At 47.0% G+C, this 14415-nt stretch overlaps 1 long non-coding RNA gene across 1 annotated transcript in view; it reads left to right on the forward strand.

The window, feature by feature from the left end:
• The first annotated feature begins 855 nt into the window (after positions 1-855).
• LOC146190343 (uncharacterized) overlaps positions 856-14415 on the forward strand; it is a 288846-nt gene continuing 275286 nt past the window's right edge. The window contains exon 1 of the long non-coding RNA XR_014706535.1: positions 856-989. This is a non-coding gene — a long non-coding RNA (uncharacterized LOC146190343). The remainder of the gene's footprint in view (positions 990-14415) is intronic.

Below are 14415 nucleotides of genomic sequence, written 5' to 3' on the forward strand. Positions count from 1 at the left end.
CTGCTGAAGCACACACTAAGCTTTTGCGCTGTCTTTTCAGATACCCTGGTTTTCGCATATCGTTCTTGTTTTCCGCCAAATGCCTCGACCGAGCTAAAAATCCGCTAGCGAAGCGAGGTTGAATGGACGCCCGAGGCAAGCGTTTTGCTCAGCTTTAACTGCGTGCCTACGCCCTGCCCATAAATTCAGCTTTCAGACCAAGACGGCCGGGGTGGAGGCAGAGAGAGTGAAACTATGGAGGAGCCCTATGGTCAGCAGTAAACGGAGAACCCCTGGGGAGAGAAAAAGAAGCAATAAATTAGAAGCAGAGTAAGTTTTTTCTCTCCCGAAAACTTTCGGTTCCTCTCAGCCCCTCCTTTCACCCCTATCCCCCGCAAAGTGATATAAATGACTCGTCAAGTGAATACCACGCACAGAAGCCACCGCTACCACCGCCGCACTCACTATAGGATGCATACATTGTTTCACTGGATCTTGCGTCCTGCACCCCCCCCCCCCCCCCCCCCCCATCTCCTTTCCTTCTCCGACCCTTCCGTATCTTCCTCCATCCTTGAATGGGAGTTGGATGGACTTCATATACATACGCCTCAGCCAGTAAAAGAGGGGTATAGAAAAACGGGCAGGGAAGGACTTCTTGGGGCCATGAGAAATGTCTCCCACTATACAGTTGCATAGCAGGCGGGAATAGTAGGGCATGGCGACGATAGAAGCGTAGTTAAGAGGCTAAGAGAGCGAGGAGAAGTGGGAGGGGAAGGGCGCAACGACACAGGCTTCTGTGTTTGCGTTCGGCGCACACAGAGCTTTCGAAACTCTTGCACGGTTAGCGCGGCGATAAATGGCCTCGAGCCAAGCGCAGCAGCCCTTTCGTCGCTCTCGCATCGCACGCAGCGGCCAGAGGAGGCGTCGAGGTATACGGGGGGAGGCGCCGCGTCGTCGCGCCCGTTACTCGAACTGTGGGCTGGTCGGCGCTAAACATCCTACCCAAAAGCGTGAGTGGTAGCAATGCTGTGGCTGACGCAGCAGTGCGGGCCTCTTTTTTCCTCCACTCTTTTACCACCAGGGGTAGGGTAGCTTCCGGCCAGAGCCTTGTGAAGTCCCTTCAAGCTTGGATCAGTGGGCAGGGTTATTCTTCAGAGCCCGTTTGGCAAGACTACGTGTTCGTGTTTAAGGTCGTCTTCAACTGTTTGGTTGAAGCCCTCTTACAGGAGATGCGGTACAAGGATAGTGAGATGGAGGGAGGGAGAAGAAAAGAAGAGAGGGAAAAAACAGCTTTCGTTCAACCGGCGGGGCCTCACGTGGACCAAACTACGGCGGCGGTATTGCGAAATGAGGTGTACGCGCACCGAGGTACTTTGGAAAGACCTTCGCGAGTTACGCATGCGCGCCTTCGCCGGCCCGTGCTGCTCGCCCTGTCGCCGCGGTGCACGCACGGTGCGCGTCTGTCGTCGGCAGGGCTCGCACCTTTCCCGATGCGCCGCGAGGCATGGCGGTACTCTGGCGAAAGTGCTAACGCGAAAATTGAACGCGACAGCTGGAACGGACAAAGCGCCAACTCCGCGCCGTATAACACTATCTGGGCTTGCCTGGCACAACTGATTCCCGAGGGAGGTTTTTAACCTGCCCGTTTGTCGGCGAGCGTGATTCGGGAGGGGGTGTAAGGGGTCAAAGCCTCGTGGACGTTGAAGACTGTTGGGAAATATGTTCGCAGGACTATATTATTCCCTGGTATATAGGAACAGTGCATTGAACTTAAGCTCGATTGTAGCACACGCCTAGCTCGAGGCACTATTCAAGGAGCGGGGTAGGCGGTAGGCGCTTAGGTTTTCGAGATCAGAGGACCTTTCTTTAGACCCTTCAAGGAAGAGGAGGCCTATTCACCCCAAGTGTTTCGAGAGACCCACTGATCTAAGCGATGGGTTGGAAAAAACATACAGACAGTTTTCGCCTCTGTCTTTCTAGCTTCTGGCCGCATTTTACGAAGCCGTCCCTCCCGTTAGGACAAGCGCAGGTAGCGGCAGCGGAGCTTACTGCTCAGGTACTGGAGTCAAGGAGCACTCAAAACAATCAAGTGCTTTGCACAAGCTGCTCACTGCGTATTCATCATTTCGATGGATGGGCACGATGGGGTGATTCATAGCGATAGCAAGAGAGAGAGAGAGCAAGAACTGGTCGCTCTGGAACCCACTGTGATAAAAAAGTACCTTCTGGGCGAACCTTATAGGTGGCAAAGACGCATATAGAGAACACCTGTTCAAAGCTCAGTCAATGGCTAGGAACCATTCAACAAGTGCCTGTTAACGATCTGTCAACATTTCCATATACGCAGTGCATAATATTATGACAGCACTGCGGGATACGGGCGAAGAAAAGCAAGTAATTGAAAGTATTCCTGGTTTGTCTCTTTTTCCTTTTTCCATATCAGTGCCCTTTTTTTCCCCTGCAAATTGTTTCCTTCTCTGACATGGTTGGCGTAATGCGTAAAGAAAGGGACGGTAAAGAAAGTTTGTGCAGCAAACAAGCTTTTCAAAGAAGGATTCGCTTGCTTTGCAGCCCGCATACCATGATTTTCTGATTCGTGACGCGGGCGCGATCACAGAAAGGTTCGCGTTTTCTTCTCTTAATTGTCAAGCCATTCAAGACAAAGAAAGAGCAAAGCACAAGGAATACTGTGAAAAGCTTCACAAAATACCCCAGGGCGAAAAGTTAGCAAATAATAAACGACGTTTCAGAACGTGCAAGCATGGACAGTTATGTGGATGCGGGCGTGCGGTCACGTTGTTGGGTCCTCCGGGTATGACGCCGCATATGAAAAGAGCCTTTGGTCTGGTAACGCATCTGCATGCCATATTGCAACCAACTACAGTGTTAGATGCAGGGAGAACAGGAGATGCGGCTAAGCAGAAGGTTGAGCTAGTAAACATTGATGATTTCCCGTTTGCTCATCATTGTCCTTATTCCTGAGCGGAAAAGTTTACAACCGACACGAAGCGACTGCTGTTGGATCTCTATAAAAGTCCTGGCGTCTCGTCGCAGGGACAGGAATAGCCGCATCTAGGAGCCAGCAGTATCAACAGTCTTCGGGCGCGAATTGAAAAGTTTCGATGCTATATACATATATCTGGCAGCTCCATCTGCGAGCTCCTGCTTGCCAAGCTCGCGGGGAAGGGGAAGAGAGGGAGCGTTCTGTAAAAAGAAATCTCTCGTCCGTACCGAATACCCCCCAAGTGGGACTTGCAAACTAACAATTTATGACAATAAAAGCAAGTTCAAAATAAACTCCTGAAACTTCAAGCAATATATTTGTCACTACTGAAAGGACTGCCAAAATGCAAACACCAATGAAGTTTCGGTTAGAAAGGCCATTGCAAACTCCAGTATAGTTTACGCAGACTGACAAGTACGTAGAAGGGAATGTGGCTGCTAGGCTTAGAAGCAAAGCAAAAAGGGCGCGTGGCTCCCACTAAGCTTGAAACTGACTGGCTGTGTCACGGTGTCACGTACGCAAATCACGGTGAATAAAGAGGGCATTACAAGAGTTACAATGTAAACTCTGCATGAGTGGCATTCACAAAAGTAGTGAATTGGGACAAAAGATGCGCTAAACCACGTTCGTCAAGGCAATATAGGCCGTGACAGCGGCTGTTCGAATGCAAAGCGGAACAGAAAAAAAAAAAAAAAAAAAAAAAAAAGAATCTGCTGCCGAAAAACGCTTAGCTCTCGAATGCTTGAAAGCCATCTGTTCCCACATTTCTATTGAATGAACTGATTGTCGCAGCAAACTTGTCTCCGAAACAAGAGTATATGTCCTTGGAAAAATTTATTGTTATTGTGTTTGGTATTGAAGCTGTTTAACCGCGTATTTTTTTCTTGGCGCAGAAGTTAAATTACTGCATGGCTAACAAGGTAGGAAGTAAATGATTTCTTGGCGATAATTCACCATCTGTGTGTATTAATGACCACTGTTTCGGCTGTGATAAATTAAAAGACAGAGAAAGTAGTTTGCATGAACTCTGGCACAAGTAAGCCCAGCAGTGAAGAGATTATTTAGCATGCACAATTCTACGCGTTCTTAGTTCAGCGACAAGGGAAAATAAAATACCAATCACCTCTTATTATCACGTTAGCTTAGTGGCCAGCTACAGATAGGTAAGGCAATCGAGGAGATGTGCCAAAGTCACGGAAGCCCGGAACGCATCAGAGTGAAAAGTTTTCAGACACGTCGTTTTTGTGCTCCGCCCGTTACCTAAACGGGAGCAGAAATCCATTTTTTTTTTTTACTGTAGACGACCCACTAACAACGTCACAAACTTGACGACCGCTTCAAACAGCTCGCATTAGTCATGTTGATTTTTCCTCTTTATTGCTCTTTGCCTTGCGAGAAATATTGGCTTTTCTTCTTCCAGAACGCGCTAAAGGCGAGCAAAATACAATAACCCCCCCCCCCCGTCCCACTTCTTTCTCCGTATACTGTTCAGATAGGTCGGGGAGAATAAGGCTATCACTCATTTCCACCCTTGTAAAAATGTCACGGGCATTGCCCGGCCTCACCAACCACGCGCGTTCATTGAACACAACATCTTCTCTGGCGGAGACGCTCGGAAAGAAATTAAATAACGGGGTAAACGAAACGGCAACGACCCAGAAGACGTGTTCCGTAAAGAAGAATAAGAAGCTCAGATCGTCTACTGGCGTCCTGTGCGACCGACGGCAACGGGTGCCGTTTGTCATTTCACGTTGCGAGCGATGATCGATGTCTGAAAGAGGGTTTTGACAGCGCGATTTGAGCAATAGATTTCGGCCAGCTCACGACAACTTGAGCACCTTTGATGGGGCTTGCCGTGTACAGCTCGCACTCTTTATTGAATTTCAACTGTCCTCCGATGTCTTTTTCGTCTCTCTCGTTCTTTGTGTGTCGATCTCGTCGTGTTCCTGTTTGTTGTAAGGTTCGGTGGACAAACAACGCACATGATATATTGGCACGCCTAACGTGCACGCTTTCTAAGCTCCGCTGAGCGAGCGGGCCTCATATGCTTTCTGTTGTATCGATTTTCGTGTTTGTTTCCAATGGTTCTGAAAGCTGCGTTTACGTGAACTAACATCAGGCAGCGAGGCGGCGAAGCACTTTATCTGCAAATACGCCTCTTCCGAGGCCAACACTGCTGGCTGGCGCAGTTACCGGTATTAAGGAGCCTGCGATGAACTAAAGCTTGAACAGCAACCAATGTGGAACCAGCAGCAGAGGAAAAAAGAAACATGCAGTGCTCTGGTCGTCAGCTTACATCACGACCATCTACATTATCCACACTAGAATGATTTTATAACTATACCCGAAACGTTTGCGGTTAGTACAGAAAGAGGCCACGTATACGTGACCGGCATTCATGCAATGTGTTGAGCCAGCTGCTCACCCTCGCATAAAACACCTGAATAATAGTCCATTATATGGCAGATTGTTTTCAAACACCGAATGCTCCGCTCTCATCCTTACGTGAATTTTAAGTCGTTCATCTGTCTGGACACATATAATATAATTCATGGGCCTTTATTGGCCAACGTGGCCATAAAGTCATTTTTTCTTTTCTCGTTCTCTTTCTCGTCTTTTTTTTTTTCTTTCCAATTCGCCTTCAATGGTTCTATTTGTAACAAATGCAGCTGGCCTCTGGTTATGACCATCGTCTGTTTACCAAGTTTTACTAACTTTTCTTTGTGCGGCCTTTCTTCATTGCAGTCCCAAATAGCCAACCAGCCATTTGTCACCCTTTACTATTGAACCGATGGACGGGTAAATACAATTATTGCGCAAACACTTACGGGGTGTGTTGCGGAAAGCATCTGACCTAATATATTGTCTCAGAACTGCCTCCCGAATCTACTTGAGCTTGATTTTGTTCTCTGTTTGCAAAGATCATATTAGGGAGAAAAGGTTACCACCCGGTTACGCCATCTGAACCAACGCCAATATATTGTTGATTGAATATCGTGATTAGCGTATCAAAATATTGTCGAATGAAGATATCACCGTCGTCGCATTCAGAAAATTGGACGACTTGACTAGCGGATCTATGTCAGGAGTTCAGATCATGGATTGAAATCCCTCTAAATGGTTGATCGCAACCTTCCGAGGACAACCAGTGTCGAAGACGAGTCTTCGCTTTTTAATTTCGCAGAAGTTAGCGTCTCGCATGGTTGCTGGTGTTACGTATTTGCGTCGTATACTTGTTTAATTTACCATGGCCATTCTTTTATTTAAATGAAGTTTCCAGCCCTTCGAAGAAGAATGCGAGACAATTATTTCCTCCCAAACTGAGCTGTCAACTTAATCCCGGAAAGTTTCAAAAGAAACATGCAACAAAAGTAATTACAACTGCATTGACTATCACATTCGAACAAGAAATAGCTTCGGTCGCCTCGTTTCTTATCGTGCGAGAAACGAAGGTGGTAAGAAACCAAACTAAACAAGGAAGCACATTAAGAATACGAGCACCTTAGCCATACCCAACCGCGCACAATAAGCGATATTATTGCGAAAGGTAACAGCAACCTTTTTCAGCGCATGCATTACAGTGTGTCACTCGATAACAGAGAGACAGGGAATCTGTACCCGATTTTACTAATGAACGGCTCATCTGGAAACTGAAACAACCACTTGCCTCTCGTCAGCACCTCGAAATTTTAGTCTTTCGGCAGCCTCAAGCATCTCTCAGGAAGAAACACCGCTCTCGTTTCGACAGGCTGCAGAAATGCTTACTGTCGATGCGTTGATTTCAAAATGAATACGGTCCCTGCAGCGGCACTTCCTGAGCAGATTTTAAAATTTAGTATTTCCTCGCCGACGCCTGGTTTGTGAGGAATAGTTATCCTGGTGAGTTACTCAGGAAAGGGAAATTTAATAATGACATCCGCATTGTCTATAGAACATCCTGACGTGTTACGTCGGCCAAGATCAGGGACCTCTGTAGAAGCCCGATGGTGATGTGGCGCAGATCTACCGTGTGTGTAAGAATCATGGGGGTGGTGAACGAGATACTTATTTATTTATTGATACCTCGAAGGCTCCATTTGAGGGAGTGGTTGACGAGTACATGAATCATTCGATGGATGATCTGAAGGTTGATGAGTCGGAATGAAGTACGACGGTGTTTGGCAAGTCATTCCAGTCACGTGGGGTGCGAACAAAAACGATGACAGATGCGCAGATGTCTGGGCAGGCGGAGAGTAAATGGCCTTTTCATGGTGCGTGCGGCTGGATGCATGGTGGCCGGGGCTGATGACAGACTTGAGCAAGGGGTGATGGTAAAACTTGTGAAAAAGGCAAAGTCTAGCAATTTTGCGTCTGTGTGCTAAGTTACTAAGGTGAGCATTTTGTTTTAGTTCAGTGACACTTACATGATAGGAATAAGTCGAGTATATGAATCTTGCCGCGCGATTTTGTGTTGCTTCTAGTATGCTGGAAAGATTATTTTGGTAAGGATCCTAGACAGCGCATGCATACTCTAGTTTGGGACGAATAAATGTTAGCTAAGCTAGTAACTTAACTGATGTGGGAGTTGCGAGCAGTGTTTGCCGAAAAAAGCCGTCACGCGATTAGCTTCGTTTGTTACCTGCGTTATATGATGGGACCAATTTAGATCGCGGGTTAAATAAATGTCTAGGTATTTATACGTTGATACAGCGACGATTTCGGTGTTGGAGATAAAGTATTTTGATGATGGCAGGAAGCGACGACGATGAAAAGATAGTAATGATGTTTTCTTCATGTTTAATGACATTAACCATTTAAGTGAAGATTGTTGGAAAGCGTATCAACAACCTTAGATATGCGGATGATACCACTTTAATGGCAGAAAGTGAAGTGGAACTCATGAGACTTCTGATGCGCGTACAAGAAGAGAGTGAGAAGTTTGGGCTTAAACTGAACATTAAAAAGACAAAGATCATGGCTTCTTGCCCTATCAAGTCCTGGAGCATCAATGGACAAGAAGTGGAAGCTGTGACAGATTTTCTCTTCTTGGGCTTCAAGATTACCTCGGAAGGAGACTGCCGCCATGAAATTAGGAGACGCCTGCTTCTGGGAAAGAGAGCAATGGTTAGCCTTGACCGCCTAGTAAAGAGCAGAGACATTAGTCTGCCAACCAAGATCCGTATAACTCGTGCTATGGTTTTACCAGTTGTGGTGTATGGATGCGAGAGTTGGACTGTGAAAAAGGCTGACCGCCGAAGAATTGACGCGTTTGAATTGTGGTGCTGGCGAAGACTCTTGAGAGTTCCTTGGACTGCCAGAAGATCAAATCAGTCAATATTGTCGACCATAAACCCTGACTGCACCCTGACTGCTCATTGGAGGGTCAAATTCTAAAGTTAAAGCTCAGCTACTTTGGTCATCTGATGAGAAGAGAGGACTCTCTGGAGAAAGATTTGATGTTGGGAAAGGTTGAGGGTCGCCGCAGAAGGGGTAGGCAGCGAACGCGATGGTTAGATGGCATTCTCGAGGCACTGCAGATGAAGTTATGTGATGTCAGGAAGATAGTGAGAGACCGGAAAGCGTGGCGTGACATGGTCCATAGGGTCACGAAGAGTCGGACCCGACTGAACGACTGAACTGAACATTAATGAACAATGCTAACTGAGTGTCGCAGGATAAAGTTTTGAGAAAACCGTGTTAACTGGGGTGAAAAAAGCTGACCGATACTAGGACATTTATAATATATGAGAAAAGAGGACATGTTCCATCAACGTTGAAGGAATGCTAGTGATACATATGGGTCGCTAATTATGACGTGAAGATGAAGAACCCTCTTTTGGAACTGGAATGACTTTGCCCACTTTCCAGTCATGTGGTACAACACCTGATGAAAGAGATTGTTAAAGATATGAGACAGCATGACACTAGTAGTATGCTTCGTGTTTTTCATTACCTTTGCATTGATGCCGTCAGTACCTGCTGATGACGTCAGTTTTAATGAGTCTATAAGTTTTAGAATACCATTTTATATAATATTTTATATGTGAGTAAGATAAGGAAATGTGGTGACTGCCGGGAGTGAGAACGACTTCTCTAGGCGTGGTTTGTGTCAGGGTGAACTGTATATTGTGGAGTCTGTCGCTCTGAAGCGACTAATGGACTATAAAAAGCGCCAAGTGAAGGACTACTGATTAATTTAGACAATCTTGAGGTTCTTTTACGAGCACTGACATTCAAAGTATACCGGCATGTTTTGAATTTCTACTTCATCGAAATGCAGCCACTGCAGCAAGGGTCGAATCTGAGATCTTGAGATTAGTAGCCAAACGCCGATGCCACCAATACACCACGCTGGATTTCAAAACTACTACAGATCTGAAAATAAAATCTGCACGCTCGGCTAATAAGATGGTGTCTTTGTGGGTCGGCGATCCACCGAGAGTATGATCAGGCTTTCAGAATAAGTAAAAGGAAAAGAGGTGATATTGACCGGGAGAAGAAAACGGTTTACAGATATCCATAATAGAGGGCAGCTGTTCAGTTTACTGCCCTAGAAGGGTAGCGCAGAACTCTATGAAGTGGGCTCACAACATACTGCACCACCTGTGGTTACAAATGCTGCAGGGTGGAATGCCAAACTGTGTAAGCTTTACATACGGTTATCTTTACCTGCTAATTAAGTGCGGACGCCTAGCGACGATTAGTTATAAGTTAAGCTGTCATAGGCACGCATAAAACAGTCAGCCACTAATTAAGCTAAGGAAAAGTTTAGCAAACACAGATGCTGTATGAAGGCAAAAGCTCGCTCGCGCAACGCCCTGCGTGCGATGCCGGATTAAAGCTAAGCGAACCAAACCAAACCAAACCAAACCAAACCAAACCAAGCCGAACCAGAAACGGCAAATGATTTCCTAAGGGATCATATGAGGGAAATGAACAGCAGTTCATGCAGAATGGGCAGTGAAGACCTATTGAGCGTCAAGGTAAAGTAACATACTATAAACGAGTAAAAACATTCTCAACAGAGTGAGAGATTATGAAGTGGAGTTGTGATTACGGGTTTCGCTAAAATAAGGCCGCCGCTAGCGATACCACAGTCATTAGAAAATCTCAGATGCCTTTGTTTCATTGCGAAAGTTGCAAGGTCGATTCTGATTATGATAATGGTGACAGAAAAAAACAGACCTTTCTAAATGCTAGATTTCCAGCGAAAGGGTCCTTTCATATCGTTTTTGTCATCAAGCACAGCCTCTCACCTTCAGTTCTAGCAGACAGTTAGAAATGTGCGTGAAATATGAGGGCCTTGCATTCATCTTCTGCGCGCTTAGTTTTCGCCTTTGGCTATAGTAAATGATGTGCTAAAAAAAAAAAAAAGAACAAATCGCCTTTATCAGGTGCTTCAGTCTATACCCTTCGGACAAAGCATCAGTGACTGACGTGAATAAATAGAGCCACTTCGTTTCGGGACAGCGAGCAGAAAATATTAATCTTCGCACGGGAGGACGCGATTGAAATGCTACCCTTCTTGTGGCGTTTTAATCTCAGTTTGGTTAGTTTATTACTGGCCCGTCCTCTTCCTCATCAGCCCCTTGTTTGGTTTGGTCAATATAAATGTGCTTCTGAAGTTGACCGATGGCTCGTCGTCGAGCGCACCCAGCCGCCTTTTTGTTCGGAACGCTTCGCCATAACTACGCCCTATTTTCCGTCTTCACCGCTGAAACATGCCTAGCGTGTGGCGCTTTATATGTCATCGGCGAAGCATTCGATCAAATTCAATCATGGCTCCAACTGCAGTACCTTGCACGAATATTCCCCCAAGCTCCCGAGAAAGTAAAATGTCGGGAAAAATAATACTTGTAAGGAACGAGAAAGAGCCCCGCGAAACCTGCCAACTCCGTACAATATTCCCTCTAGAAGGGCACCATGTATCGATCTACACCGTACACGATGACCAATACACGCGCTAGCGACACAGTGCGGCGCCAAAGCACTTCCCAGAATAAAAAAAAAAAAAGGAAAATGCTCTTTTTTTAACCGTTATTTGTGCTTATTCATACAGCACCATAGTTTGGCGGAAGTCCGGTATGAGCGGGGCGAGGTCAAATAGGAATATGTAGCTGCGAAGCAATTCGCAAGCGTAAAGCACACACCAAATGTGAATAATTCGTGTTCTACGAAGCGTGAATCGAAAGCGCCCATCAGAGTAGTCGTGTACGGAGAAAACTGCTTTCAGCGCCTGCGTTCGAGTGACGACAAGAATGGAAGTATAGAATACAGTGGAGTAACTGTCAGCGTAGCGAGACAGGTTTCAATGGGGCTGCATTCGTCATTGCAAAGCTAGCTGTTGGTGCTCTTGCTACTGCTGATGCTGATCGTCTTCCGCTCTCTACATGGGCAGGGCTTTCTGGAAGGCGTGTAACGGCGAAACATTCGTCCCTCACCGGGGCTGCCAGCCCGCCCAGCGCAGCTGACCGAAGCGTTTTGAGAATGCTCGCACCTGGCCACACCTGAGCGGAGGCTCGCGGAAAAAGCGCTGAGAGGAAAAAGAGGGAGACAGCGCGGCGTTGCCGACTTCGATCCGGACCCATCCGAAGCGGGAGCAGCCGCTCGAGCGCGGCTCAGCTCTTCGTTTCATCGCAACAAAGCAAGCGCATTCGTTCGAACCGCCAGCGCTTCAGTTTCTCCTCTGCGCGTGCTTTGTGTATGGTTGGAAGAGGGGTGGAGACTGCGGGTGTCTTCTCAGAGCACCGGTTTATTCGTGCTAGCAAGGCGCACTCTTGTCCGACTGTGTGTCTGTGTGTGCGCGCTCGCTATAAATAAACGGAGAGACTGCCGACTGGGATCACCAGTTTTCTGTGTGATTGTAGTGCGACAGCATGCTGTAGCGTTGCATGCCACCACCGAGTTTTTGTCGCGTGGAACAAGTTGGTCTAGCAGAGCGCCATCGAGATGCGCTTTACTGCGCAGCCCTTGCAATCGGACTTGGCAAGGAAGAGTTACCATGGGAGATCGACTCGTAGAACGTAGGATGGCAATGACAAGGATTGAAAGTGCGTAGAGAGTCCAGTGGGTTGTGTAACTGCTGAGCTGCTGGCGGTTAGTCATGTCACGGGTGCGAGGCAACTTATAGTGTCGGAGTGGCTGGAAAGGAGGAGGGTCAGGAGTTCTTACTTTAGAAAGACTTGGATTTTTTAAGTATTCTACAGGATAGGCCACAAGCAAGCGAAATGACCTGTGCATTTCTTGTCAAAAGCACCGCAACGACTAATCCAGCCCATGTGCCCTCCATTCCTTTTTCACATCTCCCATATAATTGGGCGCGGTTTTCGCTATAGTGCATTGTCACTTATATATATTTTTGTTTTCCTTCGACACTGCCCTGTGTACCTTTAGTCGTGCAAGAACCTTCTCGACAAGTGAAAAAAGATTGTTCTCAGTTGAATCAGGATAATTGCAGGAATAAGTGCTGTGAGATACTGGATGGCTTTGAAAGGTATAATACGCCACAGAATTAGCTGCGTACACTAGAAAAATGCGGAACAATATTTCCACGCTAAAACATAGAATGACAGCTTCCTGGGGTCCGATTGCACATCGCCTTGTCGGGGCGAGGTTTCTTGAACATTACTTCTATCGGTAATTAGTTGTTTCCAACAGGGAAATATAGTATTAAAGGCTATTGCCGAGAACGCAGCAAGGTGAAAACGACGGCGCTCATTTCTTAATAATTCCGGAGAATTCTAAATGGGCGTTGCTTGAAAAGCAGTACAGCTGTTCGAAGAAACCGCACATCTTTCCCTTGGAAAGATTAAATAAAGCAGAGAGCCCGTTAACGCCACGGTATATTGATTTCGTGGCGTCGACAGAGCTCTATGGTCTGGTCCAGCATGGCCCTCTTCGTGTTAAAGGGGTATAAAGGAAAGAAAAGAAGGCGGAATCAGCCTGAAAAGCAAAATAAGAGGGAGATCAGATGCAGAAAAACCAACATTAGTGAAAAGCCGCGCGCACATTTTGCGGACGCCTCGATGGAGCCTCGTTACACGCCCGCCTTTCGCTCAACGACCGACATCATTGCGGTAGTGCTGCCGCTGCCCCTCCTCCCCGGCCTCCAGCCTTCTCCGCTTTCAACAAACCGGGCCTTATTTTCTATTTTCTTCCTAGCGCCACGCGAATCGAGGAGAAGCGAAAGCGATTAGCGCTGCTGAACCCTTCTTACAGCGTGACCATATCATTAATCACACCCTAGCTCGAAGACGTTTCGTTCTTTGCAGCCGACGACGACGATGACGCCATTTTTTTCTCCCGACTTTATTGCACTTTGCACGGGACTTCTGATAATGCGCTCACAACCGATGCCTTTTAAAAAAGTGCCGCTCTAATTGAGGCGTGCTTGGTTGATCTCTGCTTCTTGTTCCTGCTTCTCATTCTCTCTCAAATGCCTGAGAGAGGGGCTGCGGAGGGAAGAGAAATCCTGGCCTAGCCGTCCGACTTGAGAGCGTGGTCGTCACATCTCCTCTCTCTTGACATCGCAATGTCATAAGGGCGATGACGATAAATTTAATGCAGCAACCCAATCAGTCTGGTCAAGGAGTGCGCACTTCACCTCAGGGAAGCCCAGCACCAGATAAGGAAAGTTTCTACATACTGGGTCCTGAGTGGACACTTGGTGGAGCTGAGGATCGAGCCCCACATCTCCCGCACACACTCAAACCACTAGGCCATCGCTACTAAGGAGTAGTGGCTTGAGCATCCTACTCACACGTGAGGGTATCCTACTCACAGGTGAAGGCGGGGGAGGGTGGGGGGGGGGGGGGGGCATAAAAAACTATCTTGTGTAACACCCGTTATAATAGACCGCTATATAAATGCAAATGAGACACTCCGCTGGGATTTTGACCAGCTGTACATAACATAGCTATACAACTGTACGTAATCTTCACCGAAACTTTACCGCCGAAAATCCGTCTTTTTTTGCTTGTTTGGTTCACGGTTCGTAATTGCTTCAAAATCTACTTTACGCTTCATGGCATGGTATTTGTTTTACACACTGAAAACGACAAAGACGCTTCTCGAGAAGTTGAGGGAGGGGATGAGGTTGTTGCTGGCTACAGATGGGCTACCGACGCTACTCGTTTGCAGTTGCATAAAATTCAAGTACGCCTAGGTAAAAGCATTTGTCTCTGCCTGAATTAAGACACGCGTGATAAAACGCGCTAGTAATCATAATTAAGAGGACCCAAGGGAGAGTTAAAATTTGCAGGAACTCTACCGCGAACTGTAAAAAGGCCGTGTATTGTGTCACGATGGAGGCACCGCCGCTCCGTGAGGCATTTCAGCGCCACAGGAGCTCGAGTAATTCAATATCCTGAGCTTTTGCCTGTGGGCAAAACAAATTCGCCCCACGTGCATATAGTGGCCAAACAAAGGCGCCAGCGGGCCGTTGTCTCAGGCGG

This window comes from Amblyomma maculatum, chromosome 4, assembly GCF_055883805.1.
Source record: "Amblyomma maculatum isolate TAMU_Amacu chromosome 4, ASM5588380v1, whole genome shotgun sequence".
NCBI lineage: Eukaryota > Metazoa > Arthropoda > Arachnida > Ixodida > Ixodidae > Amblyomma > Amblyomma maculatum.